The sequence below is a fragment of the Triturus cristatus genome, chromosome 7, assembly GCF_964204655.1.
Source record: "Triturus cristatus chromosome 7, aTriCri1.1, whole genome shotgun sequence".
Lineage (NCBI taxonomy): Eukaryota > Metazoa > Chordata > Amphibia > Caudata > Salamandridae > Triturus > Triturus cristatus.
In genome coordinates, this window is record NC_140590.1 from 952,727,072 (window position 1) to 952,733,067 (window position 5,996).

At 57.5% G+C, this 5,996-nt stretch overlaps 2 pseudogenes; both read right to left on the reverse strand.

Annotated features, from left to right (window-relative positions):
• Window positions 1–2,060: 2,060 nt before the first annotated feature.
• LOC146810909 (28S ribosomal RNA) lies at window positions 2,061–3,765 on the reverse strand (annotated as a pseudogene).
• On the reverse strand, window positions 3,766–4,582 carry LOC146810910 (28S ribosomal RNA; annotated as a pseudogene; the record flags this gene model as incomplete).
• Between the last annotated feature and the right edge of the window lie 1,414 nt (window positions 4,583–5,996).

Here is a 5,996-nt window from a genome sequence, read left to right on the forward strand (position 1 = left end):
CCCCCTGTACCTAGTAGCCAGATCATCGGCCGGCTTGCAGGATGGGGGGTGCTGCACCCCGGGGCCCACCAGACGGAGCTCAAGCCCCGGGCCAGGTCCCAGTCCCAGCTTCCAAACCCCAAGCCAGGCTGGGGAGAGCCTCCCCAGGCCCTGATGGAACCCCCTGTCCCCAGCACCTGGACCCTCGGCTGGCTTGCAGGACGGGGGGCTCCCGTACCCCGGGGCCCGATGGACGGAGCTCAAGCCCCAGGCCTGGTACCTGCTTCCGACACCCAGCCTGGCCAGGGGGAGCCTCCCCGGATCCCGATGGCCCCAGGTTTCCAGCACCCGGACCCTCGGCTGGCTTGCAGGATGGGGGGGCTCCAGCACCCCATAGCCTGCCGGACAAAGCTCAAGCCCCGGGCCCGGTCCCTGCTCCCGAACGCTAGCCAGGCCGGGGAGAGCCTCCCTTGGCCCCGATGAACGCCCAGATCCTCGGCTGGCTTGCAGGATAAGGGGGCTCCCGCACCCCGGCGCCCGCCGGATGGTGCTCAAGCCCCAGGCCCGGTCCCAGCTTCCGAACCCTAGCAAGGCCGGGGATTGCCTCCCCGGGCCCCGGTGGACCCCCCTGCAACCGGGCCCTCGGCTGGCTTGCAGGACAGGGGCTCCCTCACCCCGGGGCCCGCCGGATAGAGCTCAAGCCCCGGGCCCGGTCCCTGCTTCCAACACCCAGCCAGGCCAGGGAGAGCCTACCTTGGCCCCGATGAACGCCCAGACCCTCGGATGGCTTGCAGGATGGGGGGGCTCCCCCACCCTGGGGCCCGCTAGACGGAGCTCAAGCCTCAGGCCCGGGCCCAGCTTCCGAACCCTAGCAAGGCTGGGGAGTGCCTCCCCGGGCCCCGGTGGACCCCCTGACCCCAGCACCCGGACCCTCGGCTGGAACCAAGGAGGGTTAAGTCCAGGCCATGTCCTCTCCCAAAGGCCTTCCCGAGGAGCCCATTTTTCTCGACTATTAAGCCTATTAGGCCCCCAATGGACCCAGGTCCCCAGCACCTGAACCCTCGGCTGGCTTGCAGGATGGGGGGGTTCCAGCACCCCATGGCCTGCCGGACAGAGCTCAAGCCACGGGCCCGGTCCCTGCTTTCGAACCCTAGCCAGGCCAGGGAGAGCCTCCCTTGGCCCCGATGAACGCCCAGACCCTCAGATGGCTTGCAGGATGGGGGGGCTCCCCCACCCCGGGGCCCGCCAGATGGAGCTCAAGCCTCAGGCCCGGGCCCAGCTTTCGAACCCTAGCAAGGCCGGTGAGTGCCTCCCCGGGCCCCGGTGGACCCCATGACCCCAGCACCCGGACCCTCGGCTGGAACCAAGGAGGGTTAAGTCCAGGCCACGTCCTCTCCCAAAGGCCTTCCCATATTCCCATTTCTATAAGCCCCCATGTAGTGGGGGCTTATAGAACTCTGGGGAAGGACAAAAGTTGGAGTTAGCTCGGCTGGCCAGCAGTCTGGCCATCTGGTCACCCGGCCCGCAGGGCCATCTGGTCGCCCGGCCCTCAGGGCCATCTGGTCACCCGGCCCACAGGGCCATCTCGTCACCCGGTCCGCAGGGCCATCAGGTCGCCTGGCCCACAGGGCCATCTGGTCACGCAGCCAGGCGACCAGATGGCCCGGGATGACCCAGCGCCCAGATGTCCTGGGAGGGTGCCGTACCCAGTCGCCCTTGCAGTTCGGCGATGGCGAGGGTGGCTAGGCGCTCCGAGGCAGCCGCTCAGGAGGCTCCTTCTCCGGGGCTGCTGCTCGCCTCCCTGCCTGACTTGCGCGGGACCAGTGGGAAGGGGAGGCCCGGCCGGCCCAGGCCATCTGGTCACCCTGCCGACCCACAAATGATGGTGGCCCCCGTCCCCACACCCAGGTGGGGCAGGGACGGGAGGAGGAGGCCACCGTGCTGGAGGGCACGTGGTAGAGGCGGCCTCCCGCAGGCCCGCGCTTCCCCCTCCGCGTCCCTTCCGCCGGCCCGGCGGCAGAGGGACCCACCCCTGGGTGTGGTGGAGGAGTGCATCCGCGGGCACCCATGCACCGAGAGACAGAAGCTTGGCTCAGAGGATGACTTTCAATAGATCGCAGCAAGGTAGCTGCTCTGCTACTTACGAAACCCTTACCCAGAATCAGGTTGTCTTCGAATGATTTAGCACTGGGTGCCCCACGAACATGCAGTGCACTAAGGGCGATGGAGGCGGCACCCTTCCATCCACGCTCCGGTCCCCAAGTGAGCGGCTCTACGCACGGCCCCCCGAGAGAGGCCGGCTATCCCAGGCCAACCGAGGCTACACAGCACTGCGGTATTGTTACAGTTTAGGGGGGATTCTAACCTAGAGGCGTCCAGTCATAATCCCACAGATGGTAGCTTCGCCCCATTGGCTCCTCAGCCAAGCACATACATCAAATGTCTGAACCTGCGTTCCTCTCGTACTGAGCAGGATTACTATTGCAACAACACATCATCAGTAGGGTAAAACAAACCTGTCTCACGACGATCTAAACCCAGCTCACGTTCCCTATTAGTGGGTGAACAATCCAACTTTTGGTGAATTGTGCTTCTCAATGATAAGAAGAGCCGACATCGAAGGATCAAAAAGTGACGTCGCTATGAACGCTTCGCCTCCACAAGCCAGTTATCCCTGTGGTAAGTTTTCTGACACCTCCTGCTTGAAACCCAAAAAGTCAGAAAGATTGTGAGGCCCTGCTTTCACGGTCTGTATTTATACTGAAAATCAAGATGAAGCGAGCATTTGTCCTTCTGCTCCAGGGGAGGTTTCAGTCCTCCCTGAGCTCGCCTTAGGACACCTGCGTTATCGTTTGACAGGTGTACCGCCCCAGTCAAACTCCCCACCTGCCACTGTCCCCAGATCGGGTCGCGCCCGGCGAGCGCCGGGTGCTTGGAGCCAGAAGTGAGGGCCTCATGGGGCTCGCCCTCCCGCCTCACCGGGTAAGTGAAAAAACGATAAGTGGTGGTATTTCACCGGCGGCCCAAAGGCCTCCCACTTATCCTACACCTCTCATGTCTCTTCACAGTGCCAGACTAGAGTCAAACTCAACGCGGTCGTCTTTCCCCTCTGATTCTGCCAAGCCGGTTCCCTTGGCTGTGGTTTTGCTAGATAGTAGGTAGGGACAGTGGGAATCTTGTTCATCCATTCATGCGCGTCACTAATTAGATGACAAGGCATTTGGCTATTTTGTACCACCTTGTGGTGGCTCATTCTGGGTTATTATTATGCTGCCCATCAGCGCCAAACGGCCTTGCTTACAACGACGCTCGCTCCGAGAGGTATGGCCACTATGAAAGCAACCTCACTGAAGCTGGGAAGCGGGTGGTGGTCTGTCATAAACAGCTGAGCTTCATACAACGCTCACTCTGGAGTATAGCCACAAAAGCTGTCCTCACTGGAGCTGAGAAGCCTGAGATGTTAGGTTTGTGTGTAATGTCCGGTATGGAGGTATTCGATTTTGTGAAAATACAGCGCCTCCTTCGCCATCTTAGCGGGGTTTTGTTTCACCAGGAACTACCCCATCTGGTAATGTGTTCGTTAAGAGAGTCACATTTACTCCTGCCGTTTACCCGCGCTTCATTGAATTTCTTCACTTTGACATTCAGAGTACTGGGCAGAAATCACATTGCGTCAACACCCGCCTCGGGCCTTCGCGATGCTTTGTTTTAAACAGTCGGATTCCCCTGGTCCGAACCAAGTCAGCTGCGGATTATGACTTCCATGGCCACCGTCCTGCTGTCTATATCAACCAACACCTTTTTTTGGGGTCTGATGAGAGTCGGCCTCGGGCGCCTCCTACTCGTCGCGGCTTAGCCCCCGTGGCTCTCAGCGACGGCCGGGTATGGGCCCGACGCTTCAGCGCCATCCTTTTTCAGGGCTAGTTGATTCAGCAGGTGAGTTGTTACACACTCCTTAACGGATTCCGACTTCCATGGCCACCGTCCTGCTGTCTATAATCAACCAACACCTTTTCTGGGGTCTGATGAGCGTCGGCATCGGGCGCCTTAACCCGGCATTCGGGTCATCCCGCAGCGCCAGTTCTGCTTACCAAAAGTGGCCCACTAGGCACTCGCATTCCATGCCCGGCTCCACGCCAGCGAGCCGGGCTTCTTACTCATTTAAAGTTTGAGAATAGGTTGAGATCGTTTCGGCCCCAAGACCTCTAATCATTCGCTTTACCAGATAAAACTGGGGGCTCCGAGTACCGGCTATCCTGAGGGAAACTTCGGAGTGAACCAGCTACTAGATGGTTTGATTTGTCTTTCACCCCTATACCCAGGTCGGATGACCGATTTGCACATCAGGACCGCTATGGACCTCCACCAGAGTTTGCTCTGGCTTTGCCCTGCCCAGGCAGGCATAGTTCACCATCTTTTGGGTCCTATCACGCACGCTCATGCTCCACCTCCCCGATGGAGCAGGCAAGACGGGCCGGTGGGGCGCCCGCCGCTGGAAGCGCGGCAGGATCCCACCTCAGCTGGCGCGCGCCGGCCCTCATCTTCATTGCGCCACAGGGTTTCGCTCGGCCCTCCGACTCGCGCACGTGTTAGACTCCTTGATCTGTGTTTCAAGACGGGTCGGGTGGGCCTCCCCACTTGGCGGCGCGACACGGTCGGGGTGCACTGAGAGCAGTCTGGCCGAGGGGAAAGGTGCGACCAGATGGCCGGGACCGAAAGGACGCCCGCCCCGAGCCGAGCCTTCGCGGTAGGGCTCCCGCTGCCCTTGCAGGGCTCTGGGGCTCTGCACCAGGGACCCTTGTCCCGGGCAGAAGGACCCTTGGCAGGCCGCAGGACGGGGGCTCCCACACCCCAGGCCCTGACCGAAACCCAGGCCCCGGGCCGGTCCCTGCTTCTCAACCCAGCCAGGCCAGGGAGATCGGGGAGCCTGCCCGGGCACGAGGGACCCCTGTCACGGGCACACGGACCCTCGGCTGGCCGCAGGATGTCGGCTCTTGTTCCACACATTTTTTCCATAATTCCGCATAGTTACGCCAACTCTGCCCAGCCCTAAGCTAGACATTATGTAAAATGAGTGGTTTGAAATTGAAGTCTGCTCAGCCATTTTAGTTAGCTGAAACAAATGGATGAAGAAGGAGGGACAAAAGTTAAATGCTAACAACAGGTATTGTCCTCATGAACTAAGGAGTGCAGTAGCACCGGGTTGGGCCATCACTTCCCTGTGTATAGCGCAGGTAGATGGATGTTTGTTGTCAGCTGAGACGTTAAGAGTAAAATCTCAACACAATTCATTTCTAATTATCATCACTTTAGTTCAGTCAATGAAGAGAGTTAAGTTGAGTTGAAGGATTTTGTTTAAATCTTTTTGTTATTTATTTAAGTATCATTTGCCAAGATTCATCAATAAAGGTGATCAATCAATCAATATTTAGTAATAAGATGAAACAATTCATTAACCAAAATAAGCATTGATAAAGTAAATGTAACATTAAGAATCATCTCTATTCTAAGCTAAGTCAGGATAAATGCTAAAAAGAGTTGTACGTGTCAGCTCAGAAACCCATGAAGAGTTCTGATGAGAGATTAGAGCATAAGCACAAAGCTTTAGCACAATAAGCTGGAAAGTATTCTCAACTCAAATATTAGAAGATCAGGAAATAAACTAAGACTTCTCATAAAGATATGTCTTAGAAAACTCAGCACAGAGTATCCTCTCAGAGAGTTGAGTGAAAACTCAATCAGTCTGCTATGCATCAAAGGGTGGAAAAATCTGCCTAACTAGTCTAGGAACACGCACTAATATAAAACCAGTTTTCTAAGTTTGCAACATTCATGTTTTTTCTTGTTCAAGCCGACCAATAAGATTTCAGCACACTCCTGGGAACAGGTCTATTCCCAATCTTCTCACCAGAGTGCATACGTCTTTCAACCAGGTGACCTTGAATTTTGTGGGCACATCCTTTCTTGTTTGTAATATCATCTTCCCATGAATCATCCTCCAAATCGTCTACATGTTC